Here is a 13,157-nt window from a genome sequence, read left to right on the forward strand (position 1 = left end):
ACTAAGGTTTTTATTTCATTACGACTCTTGTTCCTTCCAAATGTCATCAGACTGATGTGCTCATAAACCGTTTCCCCACATGGGAAACTATACTCACTATCATCATTAGAAGCAACAGGTTTCCCCTTAGCTGTCGCTGAATGAGCTATATCAGGAGATGGCACTGGAGACTGAGGTTCTCTTGCTGTCGTCCCGCTCCAAGTAACAGGAGGTCTTTGGACAGGTGCTGGTACTGCTATGTTAGTACTGGAGTCTAGCTGTCCAATGGGCAACAGATGGTTTCCATGGAGAATCTTGCTAGGTTCTCTCCCCTCCTCAGGCCAAATTTTGTAGACAAGAAGGCCTGGCACCTTCTCTTCTGTGATGTAGGTTTAGCCTGGCAACGGTCAGCAATCCTGTGTCTTTCCTGAAGCCCAAGATTTGGTATCAGGATCTGCTCTCTGGTTGGAGGGCTTGATCCCTCACACAATCATTGTATTTGCCTTTGTTGGACTTTCTGCCTTTTATTTCTGCTTCTGTGGCTATTTTATAGGCCCTTTTAAACGCTTTCTTAGTTGGCGGACACACTGGAGGTAGATTTCAGGGTAAGCTCCACCAGCAGACACTCCAAAGGCTAAGTTCACTGGTAGTCTGCCTCTCTCCCAAACGTTGGATGGCATGGGGAATGCCTAGTGGGATTTTACTTGTAGGCAGGTACTAAGAAGCTGTCATGCTGACTCCATTTGGACATTTGATTAGGGTTCAAGGTGCCTATCGTGTTTAACAAGGTCCTATTAAATCTCTCTGGCTGAGGGTCTTCTTGGGGACGGTAGGGAGTGGTTTTGGATTTCCTCATTCCTGTCATTTGCAAGAGTTCGTTAATAAGCTGACTTCTGAAATCTTTTCCTGAATCTGAATGGATTCTACAGGGCAATCCATGGTGCACAAAGAACTTTTCCCACAGCACCTCTGCACCGGTGCCAGCTTTCTAGCCCCCACATATTGGGTGAAATGGTCTTTACCAGGAGTATGTTTTCAATGTTCTTCGTATTATTTTCCAAACTTAAGAAGTCTATGTGTACGAGATCAAAGGATCCACAGCTGGTAATATTAACTAAAAGGGAAGATATCTTTGGCAGTGTTTTTCTTTGTGAATGTGACCCGGTGAAGCCAGCAGCAACCAGGGCCAGGTTCAATATCTAGGGGTTCCTTTCCATCGATACAACACAAAACCGGCTCGAGCCCCCACCCAGTAACCTGGGAAAATGACACACCACCCTTGGGCACCTCTGAGGGGCAATACTTCCGCATTCGCAAGCACAGAGTCTGAGTGTAGAAAATAAACTTTTAATAAAAGGAGGGAAGTAACTGGGCGTTAATTGGAAAAACACCGCTAACAGGGTTTATAAACATAAAGCATGAGCAAAAGACTCACCCCCAAGCAAGTTGGGCAGTGTCTTCTCCCCCTCAGGTTCTTAAATCCAGCAACCCAAAAATCCCTTTCATGTGCCCAACCCTTCTCTGCACCCCACTCACACTTGCTGTCCTTGGTCAGGGCAGAGGCGGAGGTGCATCTGCAGATTTCACCCCCGACCCAGTATGTATGGGGGGGGGTGGTAAAGAGACACCTTACTGCGCAAGTACTCGCTCAACACTCATCTCTGCAAGGCTTTGCTGTGGCACTCTCCACCAGCTGCCCTGCTGGCCACTCACTGTGCCTCTCTGCCTCACCAGCCACTTGTTTGCTAGCTGTCAGTCATCTACTGCTGCCACCTGCCTCTCTGCTAATGACCTCTCCACGTCAGTTTCTCAGTGGTTTTTAGCTCTTAGCAGGCAGGGGAGAAACACAGCCCTACCACAACTGATTTCAGCTCTGATTGAGCATTTAAAATACCAAAGAAGTTCTCACTTAAGTCTATTTAGCTCTTTCTTTGAACAGTGGGAAAGAACAGGTTTAAACCAGGGAGGGTTCTTAGCCTCCTGGCTGGCACACCTAGCTCCACCCTTTTTACTGTCACAGGGCTCTGGCATTCAAGCCCCTGGCTTAACGAGATTCTTTCAAGTGACGGTGACCCCCTTATTTTGGAACAGGTTAAGCACAGTCCTGCTTTCCTGTATTCCTACAATAATTACAACACCGGTAAGCATATTTCACTACTCCTGAATTCAGTACTAAAGTGATTTGTAACTCAACACTAGCCAAAGTTGATTATTTTGACACCACTCCATCTGATGAATATCTGAGCAAGGCAGGCACAAACTGTATTTACATAAACACACCCAAAGTCTCTCCCTCTCCCAACTAGCTATCAAGGAAGCATTCAGTCAGATCCTGCTTACATGTACATCTAAAGCAAGCCTTGCAATGCTTTTCCACCTCATGAGCCATACATGGCCAATAGAACCTGGACTTAACTAGGTTAAGAGTTTTGTGTACTCGCAAGTGCTCGTTTTCATAATGGAGGAAATGTAGGACAATCCTCCAAAGTTTAAAAGGAAGCACTAGTTGTTTCTTCAGGGCCACTGAACCTTGGCTTATGTGAAATAATAGGGCATTTATTAGAGCTTACTCCATTTCTTTAAAAAAATAAGGGTGCATCTTGGTGAGAATACTTGACTGACAACTCTCACAATCCCTTCTGTAGAGTATGAATAAAGTTTCTTAAACTGAAGTCAGTTTTCTGAGCTTTTCTCCAGGCAGACTTGCACAGTTGCAGTAAAGAAGTCATATCCAGATGGGTGAAATGGGCGTCACCCATAGGGATCGCTTCTGGAGGGGCTCCCTGCTGGTTGACAGCTCTCTTCAGGTTGGTGGTTGTTTTGTCAGTATAGTTTAGCATATGGCATATAGCCTTTGCACCAGGGTCAGGAACCATCCTCCAGCAATCTGGTGTTTTCTGTTCTGGATCAAGATGCTAAGACAGAGCACCATCATTAGTGTCGTTCAAACCGAGCTGGTACTGAAGTCATAACTGACAATGCTGACAGCCATCGGTGTCCTGTAGCATTAAGCTTAGCTGATGTTAGCACATAGGATAACAGGTGGTGTTTGTACGTACCAGAAACTTGGCTGGGTAAAGATAGTCGTGAAACTTGTTCACTGCTGCCTACTTCAATGCCAGAAACTTCAATTTGTGAGGAGAATATTTTTTTCCTCCCCTTTCAGACTTCTACTGGAAAAGGCAATGGGTTTTAACTCTTTATTATTTCCTTGATAAAGAACTGCTTCCAGACCACTAAAGCTAGTGTCTGCATGCAAAGTTTAGGGGTTTTAGGGTAAGCCTAGGCTAGTACTAGGGCACTGGATGATCTGCTGTAATGTCTCCTCACATTTGGGGTCTCATCGGGCTCTGCAAGGTTGAGACTCCTTAAAATAGGGATTTTCTTTAAATGTTTTCTTGCCTAGTAGGGGCAAATGTTTTCTGGTAGGGGCATATCCCTGTGTTAGTTCACGCAGAGGTCTCACAATTAATGAATAGCTCTCGACAAACCTGAGGCAGTATCCACATAATTCTAAAAAGAAGAGTAGGCTGCGTAAATTGCATGGCTGAGATCAAGTAGTCAAAGCACATATTTTGTCAGGCCTGGGAGATATTCTCAGTTCAGACATGATGTGTCCCCTATAGTTGATGGAGGTCTGGCAGAAAACACATTTGTGCAGTGACAATTTCAGGACACATTTCTGCAGACAATCCAGGACCTTTAGCAAATGTGTTTCATGGTCCTTTAGGGGCTTCCCGGAGATGGCGAGGTCATCTAAGTAGACTAGCAAAAGTCTTCCCTTGGTTAGGAACATGGAGAGTAGAAGAGTCCTCCCTGGCTGTGATGCTTCTCTCCCTGCCATACTCCGAACACAACCAATACCCAAAAGTATAACCAAACCCTTTGTCTCTGAGTTTTGGCTTATGATTGGTTCTGGTAGTACCGTCCAGATTGTTTTATCTCCACCCTGGAATCTAGGCAATCGGGGAAAAGAGTCCTGAGCTTCTGTAGCCATTGCTGCTGTAGTCCAGGAGTATCCCCCTAGAGGCTTTGTGTAATTTGTTAGGAACAACCAATTCCAGAGAAGGTTACAGATACTACAGTGAGGAGGCCCAGATAAGTACCTTCAAGAGCTGTGCATGACATCTCTGAATAACTCATAGCCTTAGAGGGTTTGTCTTGTCTAGGAAAAGTGGCAGGAGCCTAAGCTACAACTTGACCAGATAAAACCGAGGCTAAAGGTGTTACCCTCCAGCTAGCCTAGGGGGAAGGACACGTTTTGGTTGGGTTTAGCTAGCACGTTAGTCAAGACAAACTCATATTTGTAACCCTTCTGTTCCTGTTCTCCGATTATCCCTTCTGTCCCCTAAATTACCGTTTTTTTCTTATCTTGTGCCTAGCTTACTACACCACATCTCACGTGTCAGACAGGATACATGACTCGATGGGCCATTGGCTAGCTGGTACCAAACAGATGCTCTGAGGTTCAAAGCAGAATACTGCCAACCTAACAAGTGATCCCGCCCCCGCCGAGTCCTTCCCTTCCCTTCTCTCCTTTAAAGCCCTAAGGAGTCCCTCTATTTCCCTCTTCCTTATGCCTCCAAGTCATCATGAGTGCTCTTCTGACTGGGACTCTCCTTCAGAGTATACCCTGTATGTCAGCCAAGTCAGGAGGAGGGAGGTGTGAAAGAGCGACACAGAGAGATAATGCCATCATCTATATGACAGGTGCCTGCTGCATGCTTATACATACATCCTGCAGTCCCTGCAGCTCAGCCCAAACTTGAACCTATTGGGCATGACCTGCTGCCACCTAGTGGCTCTGTGTGAGTAATGCAATAAATGCAGACCCATTCATAGCAAGATCACAGAAGGATAATCCCAGTGGCAGGAACCTGGGATTTTAAAGAATTCTGCCTATGGCAGAGGGAAAGGAGAGTAGAGATTATGGTCCATTGCTAACTAAAGCATGACCAATGTATGTATGTAGATGGATGCTTCTCCTATTCAGTATTAGCTATCGTGCTGCTCTGACGAGGATGAGTTACAAGATTGTCACGAGAGCGAAAGGAGCTATCAGATAGTAGCTGCCATTTTGGATTCCCACTTCTGCAACTGTCCAGTGTGTAGCTGGGCATTTTATAAAAGGGAGAGTCAGGAACTCAAAAATGGCAACGCCAAGAAACGTGTCTGGGACACTGCAAGATAAGAGCCCTGCAGCGGGACTGGGATCTCGCGGGTCCCACAGGACCCACTGCCATAAAAGCAGGCATGGGTAAAATGTGCTTTCTTGTGGGCAGGATTGGGTGGGCCAAGAAAAGAAACAGACAATGGTATTTGCAGGAAAACACTAAATCTCTCGTCAATTTGTCATAAATAGAATTTCAGCAACGTAAAGCAAGTTTTTCTTTTTTTAAATAAAGGTTTTAGTACTTAAATTTAAATGAGAGATCAAAAGAGATTTGCTAACAGGAGTTAAAATGTTTTTACATGGTTTAAGCAAGATTTGTTTTATAATTTCAGTGGTAAACATTGTGTCTGAATTATTATATATATATATATATAATATGTTAACTGACTGAGTTTTGTTTTGTTTTTCTTTTTTAGTAGTAAGGGGGAAATCTGTCTCTCTTGGGGGATTTGCAAGAGCGAAGGTTTTTGCAGGTGAGAGCAGGATAAAAATGCAAGAAACAATGTGGGCGCAAGTGAGAGTGACAGAGGGAGTTAAAAAATAATCCCACACAGGGCTCTACTGCAAGGTACAGGATGCAGCGTTCCTGGATCTACCCACACTTAATGGGGACTGACATCCTTAAGGAAATTACAGAACAACTAGAGAAACTCAAATGCAATTCATTGTCAGTACTGCACCATCTGAGTATTCAGCATCTGAAGGTTCTGTTGGCAATAAATAGGGAATATGACCATGTAATATTTTTCATCTTTCTGGCGCCTTCTCTGTGAGGATGTCAAAGCACATTAAAAGTGTTAATGAATTAAACTTCACTTATGAAAGGCAATTACTGCATTATCATTGCCATTTTACAGCTGGAAACTGAGCCACACAGAGAGGTTATGTGACTTGCTCAAGGCCATGCACAAGGTCATTAGCAGAGCCAGGAAGAGAACCCAGTTCTCCCAGTCCACTGCTCTAACTACAAGATCCTTCTAAAGATTTAGTTGGGGATTGGTCCTGCTTTGAGCAGGGGGTTGGACTAGATGACCTCCTGAGGTCCCTTCCAATCCTGATATTCTATGATTCTATGAAAGGCATAGATTTTGCTCTAGAAACTACAGCTGTTCCTTAGTTACTAAGCTGGGGCCCATCTGCAAAAAAGGAGCCATGAGATCCCCTGAGAAGTATGGACCAGTGAGCCATACCATTGTATTTGGGCAGGGGACAGCAGGAACTAGTTCCAAGTGATTTACACCCAATCCAAATTGTTCTTGTGATGACACTACTATGAAGAGAGACTCATCTGAAATTCATAAAGTGAATGGGAAAAAAGACATCTCGGGGTCTGGTGACATCAAAAGCTTCACTCTTCTGAGGTCACTATAGTTCCTGGCACCTCACTCTTGCCTCTCGATTAATACCCTGAATCCACAATGCTCAGCCTTTTGAGTCTTTTCCCTACAGCCAGGCTTCCTGAGTGCATGCAGTAAAGGCCACACTCAGGACAGAGTTGCTAGTATTGCTGGCTGAAATTTTTCGTTTGAGATTTGTTTTCTTCATAGAAACAAACATTTCCATGGAAAATGTTTATTTTCCTAAACTTGTTTTGAATTTTCATTTAAAAAAAAATGAAAACCAGAAAATTCATTTCGTTTTGTTGTGTCTTCGTTTGCAGATGCCAAAATGGGAAATATTTTTTATGTTCAGCTTTTTGACAAAACCCCAAAATGTTTGGGCAAAAACATCATTTACATTGACATTTTTCATTAAAACAAAATGATTCTGCGACCAGCTTCAGGCCATCCTGGCTATTACACCTTTGTATCATGGATAGCATTGCAGGGTCACATTACAAGCCTGTCAACAGCAGAGTATCAAGGTGGGCTCAGGTAATCTCTTTTATGGGACCAATGTCTGTTGGTGAGAGAGAAAAGCATTCAAGCCACACAGAGCTCTTCATCAGGGCTGGGAAAGGTACTAAGGCCTGGTCTACACTACAGTTAGGTCGGCGCAAGGCAGCGTACATCGACCTAACTGTGGAGGTGTCTGTAACATTGCACTCCATATGATTTTATGAAAATATGCTAATGAGTGTGAATATAATGTAACTGGAATATGCTTCATGCAAAAGGTCTCTTGCAAGGTATCATTACAAATCTTATAATCTACTGAGTGTGGTCATCCTGTTTATGTGAATGTATCATTCTTGTATGTGAAACTAGAAATATGAACTATAACTCTGAGGTCCTGTTGTAATTATGCAAAGTGTGGGCCATTAATGGCGGTTTAGAATCTTGATGACTCCCATTAACTAGGACAATTGACCGTTGATGGCTTTGTTTACCTGCAAACCTTTCTATGTAATAAAGGTAATGAAGAAGGAGGTCTTACAGTGGCATGTGACCATGTCACCTAATACTGAAATCCATCATAAACCTGGTGCTTTTCCATTGAGAAGGAGGGGTGGGGATCTGGAGAGACAAAGGATTCCCGCCTTGGGCCAAAGCTATAAAAGGGGGCGGAACAGAACAAAGAAGGTTCCAGTCATGAGAAATCCCCTAGCTACCACCTGAGCTGGTGCTCACAAGAACTGTACCAGGGGAAAGGATTGGGCCCAGACTAGGAAGGAGTCCAGTCTGTGAAAGAAGCTTATTGGAACATCTCTGAGGATGAGATTTCATCTGTAATCAGTTTCTTAATGTATTAGGCTTAGACTTGTGTATTTTGTTTTATTTTGCTTGGTAACTTACTTTGTTCTGTCTTATTACTTGGAACCACTTAAATCCTACTTTTTATACTTAATAAAATCAGTTTTTCCTTATTAATTAACCCAGAGTAAGTAATTAATACCTGGGGGAGCAAACAGCTGTGCATCTCTCTCTATCGGTTATACAGGGTGGACAATTTATGGGTTTACCCTGTATAAGCTTTATACAGAGTAAAACGGATTTATTAGGGGCTTGGATCCCATTGGGAGCTGGGTGTCTGGGTGCTAGAGACAGGAGCACTTGTTAAGCTGTTTTTAGTTAAGCCTGCAGCTTTGGGGGTGTGGGATGGACCCTGGGTCTGTGTTGCAGCAGATTAGTGTATCTGGATCAGCAAGGCAGGGTTCTGGAGTCCCAAGCTGGCAGGGCAAATGGGCTCAGAGGTAGTCTCAGCACATCAAGTGACAGTCCCAAGGAGGTCTCTGTGACCCAACCCGTCACAGTGTCTACACTAAAATTTCGCTCTTGCCAACGTAACTCACCCACTATGCCGATTTACTAACTCCACCTCCATGAGCAGTGGAGAGTTTAGGTCGATGTAGTTAGGTCGAAGCAGTGTCAGTGTAGACACTGCATTACCTACATTGGCTGTCAGTGGCCTCCAGGAGGTATCCCATAATGCCGCACCTTGACTGCTCTGGTCACCATTGTGAAGACCACTGCCCAGCAGCAGGTATACAGGAAGCCACCCCTCCGCTTTAAAGCCCCATGAATTTCTGAAGTTCCATTTCTTGTTTGCCCAGCTTGGAGAGATCACCTAGCAGCTCTAGAGCGTGCCTAGCAACTGCCCCGCTAACCATGCTGGCTACATGCTACAGACGCGCTCCTGCCTGGAGTACACCAGGAACGGGGCGGGGTCGGATCTTTTGGGTCTGTCAGGAGAAGAGGCAGTGCAGGCACAGCCCTGATCCAGCCATAGAAATGTCAACATCTACAAGCAGATCGCTTGAGGCAAGGAGGAGAAGGGTTACAATAGGGACCAGCAGCAGTGATGCGTGAAAGCCAAGGAGCTGCGGCAGGAGAACCAGAAGGCAAGGGAGGCTAACAATCACTCTGGTGTGGACAATGCTTAATTTGTGCCAGGCCTGAGCCCCCGGCACCTCTGGGCTTGGCAGTTCATAGCCCCAGCACTTCTGGGCTTGCTGCATCAGTTATGAACGTAAAAAAATTGCTTGATCCCCCAGCACCTCTTTCATTACAAATTAAGCACTGGCTGTGGAATCACAGACCTGCCGCTTCTACAAAGAGCTGCACGCCATCCTGGGATAAGACCCCACCACCATCCCCAAGAGCCCTGTGTATACTTTGTAGGACCCCAAGGCAGAGGCCCCCGCCATGAACAGCGAGAAGGAACATGGAATACGGAAGAGAGATGACCAGGGGATCCAGCAGTGCAGTGACCCAGGACCTGTTTTTGACTCCAGCGCAGTCCAACCAGTCCTAACAGTTGAGTACGGGCGAGCCTGATGCAGGGTAAGGAACCTCTGGTAAGTAAGTGGTTTGCTTAGAAATTACAGAGCCGGAACCCCCAAAGTAGCAGGACACATCTGTTGATTTACTCTTTTTTACTTATGCTAGAGGAGACAGTGAAACAACCAAGAGACGTAGAGTTGCTATCCGCTTCTCATCCCCCTCTAGAGTTAGGCAGATGGGGCCTCACGGAACAATTTGTATATATGTGTATGTGCACTGGGATGTCCCGTAAATCCTCCGTAGATATCTCGCTGAAACTTTCCTGCAGATAGTCTGCAATCCTCTGCTGAAGGTTTCTGGGGAGGAACTGCCTTATTTCTTCTACTGCGGTAGGACAATTTCCCACACCACTCAGCGATTAGTTCAGCAGGCACCATTGCAGCAAACAGGCTGGCAGCATACAGCCTTGGTCTGCAGCCAGACATCTGCAGGAGTTGTCTCCGTTCACCCTCCGTTACCCTCAGGACTGAAATATCGGCTAAAATCCAGCTCCGCCTATGAAAAACAGTGTCAGGATTCAGTTCAATTGCCCTATACACATATACTCATGTCTGTGAGCTATCTCCCCTCATTTTCCCAATTTGCCCCCCGCCCCAGGGCCATACTCATCATGGATGGCACTGTGACTGCCGCCATGCTGTATACATCCCAAGGAGAAGCGAAAATAGAGTGCTTAAAACTTGTCTGGATCAAGGGGAGTGAGTTCAGTATCCTAAGTTTCAATTTATCTCGTGAATACACTGACAAGAGTACCTCTGTGTACTGTATCTTCAGCAGCTGCAAACGTGGCCTTGGGGGTCTCTCCATCCATACCAGCAGAATGGCTGAGCCAGATAAGGAGAAGGAGAAAGAGGTCTCAGGATGACATGTTGCAAAAAATCCTGCAAGCCTCCGCTGCTTCAGATAATGAGCATAGGCCTTGGAGGATCACCCTTGCAGACAATCTGGCCAGACAGGCAGTGTGGAGAAAGGTGCAGGAAAAGGAGAGGGACGTGCAGCAGGAAATGCTTGCGCTTCTCAGGCAGCAAACAGACATGCGGCAGACTCTGGTGGACCTGCAGGTTCAACAATCCATGCTTACCCCCCTCTGCAGTCCATAAAGAACTGCATATCGGGACCTCCCTACACCCCCTGCCAACATTCCACATGGCACCAGGGGCAGCTGCACTACCCCTACCATTCCATCTCTTGGGGACGTTAAAGACCTTCACAGCCGCACATACACTGACCTGTGAAAGACATGATTTGTGTATGTGCACGTGAGATGGAAATGACTGTTCTTTCCCCTTCATACGTTCTTTTCCCTTAATGTATCACGTTTTATTAAGTTATAAATGTTTTTCTGTTTGCATTGTTATGGAATAAACATCTATTTTGGGAAACATCATTCATTTTTATTAGATCACAACATATGCTGGGTGGTGCTGCCATCATTCACAGACAGTATCGGTGCACTGGCAGTGTTATATTACTACACACAGCACTCACCACAGGGTTCATAACAGAGCTGCAAAAGAGCAAGGCCAGCTAGAGCACACGATAGCAACACACGCTACTCTGGCTCACTATTAAAATGGTCTTACAACGCCTCCCTGAGCCCAATAGCTCCGCACTGAGTTCTTCTTAAAGACCTGGTGTCCAGCTGCTCAAAATCACCAGACAGCTGCTCCACCTCCACCCTTCACCCAATGGAAACTTTGCCCCTTTGCTTCACAGATATTATGCAGGACACAGCAGGCAGCTATAACCATTGGGATATTTTTATATTGAGGTCCAATCTCATGAGTAGAGAGCGCCAGTGACCCTTTCAATATCCAAAGGCACACTCAACAGTCATTCTGCACCCGCTGAAGCACTCCTTGGTGTTGTTGCGTGTACAGCTTCTTGAGCCACTGGAGCAAGGAGTAGGGCTGGGTCGCCCAGGATAACTATTGGTATTTCAACATCCCCAACAATAATCCACCAGTTGGGGAAGAAAGTCCCTGCTTGCAGCTTTCTGAACATTCCTGTGTTCTTAAAGATCTGTGGGTCATGAACCTTCCCTGACCAGCCCACACTGATGTCAGTAAAGCATCCCTGGTGATCCACCAGAGCTTGCTTTACCATAGAAAACTAGTTCTTTCTGTTAATGTACTCTGTTGCAAGGCGGTCTGGTGATAAAACAGGGATATGCATGCCATCTATTGCCCACTGCAGTTTGGGAAGACTCACAGTCCTTCATAGCAGGAGGCGATTAATGGCCCTGCACAGTTGCATCACAACAGCCCCAGTGGAATTCCCAACTCCAAACTGATTGCCAACTGATCAGTAGCAATCTGGCATTGCAAATTTCCACTGTGCAATTGCTGCTCCCTTCTCCACTGTCAATGCAGATCTCATTTTGGTGTCTTTGAGTTGGAGGGCTGGGGCGAGCTCTGCACACAGATCTAGGAATGTGGCCTTGCACATCCGAAAGTTCTGCAGCCACTGCTCATCATCCCAAACCTGCAAGAGAATGTGATCCCAACAGTCAGTGCTTGTTTCTTGGGCCCAAAACCAGCAATCCACTGTCTGAAGCTGCTCTGTGAATGCTGCCAACAATCTTGAATTGTTTCTATGTCCCACAGCAATCTAGCCTCCAAGGAATCATCATGCTCCCCGCGGCGCCTCTTGCAGCTCTGCAATTACTGCAAGATCAGATGGCCTGTGCTCACATTGCTCATCACCATAGTGCAGCGCTGTGCAGGTTCCATGCTTCTGTTGGAGATGGTGGACAGCGAAGAGGGAAGCATGGGTTTATGGGATGCAGGTGCAATTATGGGATGGAGAATACTGCATTCTGGGAAGTTGAATCCATGCTCCCAGTCACCCCTGAGCGACTCGTTTCGTCCCATTGTGAAAATTTACCACAACACCCTGCACTGGATGGAGGCAAGGTGCACAGTGGGATAGCTACCATGGTGCACTGCACTCTGCATCAACACAAGTGCTCCTGGTGAGGACACGCACCTCCATCACAGGGAGTGCAGTGTAGACGCACACAAACAATGTAATTGCTGCAACCATATGCCAACCTAACTTAGGTCAACATCATTTTGTAGTAGACTGAGAGTGTCCCAGCTAAATACAAGATCAAACAGATAGTTTAGCATAAGTAGTTAGCACATATTCTAAGGGACCATTCAAGGTGAAGTGGCTCGTTAACACCCCTGCAGTCATAGGGCAAAAAGGAAGTTAGTGGGTTACAGATTGTTGTAATAAACCATAAATCCAGTGTCCTTAGTTGTTGGTGTCACTAGGCATAAATCTAGGTAACTCGGGAGGATGGAAGACCACAAGTGTCAATGAAGTCTTCTTGCTCTGGGCCTATGTGAACCAAAGTACCTTTATGTTAAGCGCTTTTGTTAGCCTCACTAAACTTTTGTAACCTCCTGTGCTATGTGCTGACTGCCAGCAGCTGCAAGGCTGGTTAGCACTAGATGCAGCCAATACTAGATAAGATAGGCGGAAAGCAAATGCTGTAATCAATGTTATATGCATGAGAAAGTAGCCCCCACAGTGGGAAAGTACAGATAAAGAAAAACAAAGGGCGTATAAATACTGGGACCCCACCTGTGTGCGGGTGTGCAGGATTTGAGATTGCTATTTCTCCCTTGCACCTTATTTGAGCTCAAATAAACTTGGTTTGCTTCTCCACCCTGGTGTATTAATTAGTGCGACGCACACTGGTCAACAAACCCCGCTGTTGCCTCCCTCGGGCCCTCTGGGCCGGCAACATTATTAACACCATGACTCTAGACTAC

The 13,157-nt window shown here is 45.8% G+C and overlaps 1 protein-coding gene across 11 annotated transcripts in view; it reads left to right on the plus strand.

Moving 5' to 3' along the window:
• The window catches only part of LOC120371203 (apolipoprotein L6-like), a 71,917-nt gene that overhangs the window by 44,996 nt on the left and 13,764 nt on the right, over positions 1 to 13,157 (plus strand). For 3 of the 11 annotated variants that reach the window (XM_039486821.1, XM_039486802.1, XM_039486800.1), the window contains 2 exons: positions 2,677 to 2,786; positions 5,569 to 5,625. The exons of 3 other annotated variants lie outside the window; for them this stretch is intronic. The gene's annotated coding sequence lies outside the window, so the exon portion shown is untranslated. Of the gene's footprint in view, positions 1 to 2,676; positions 2,787 to 4,361; positions 4,476 to 5,568; positions 5,626 to 13,157 lie in introns of those variants that run through there. 5 more of the 11 variants (XM_039486828.1, XM_039486840.1, XM_039486812.1 and 2 more) reach the window with 5 other exon arrangements.

Source organism: Mauremys reevesii, linkage group 1, assembly GCF_016161935.1.
Source record: "Mauremys reevesii isolate NIE-2019 linkage group 1, ASM1616193v1, whole genome shotgun sequence".
NCBI lineage: Eukaryota > Metazoa > Chordata > Testudines > Geoemydidae > Mauremys > Mauremys reevesii.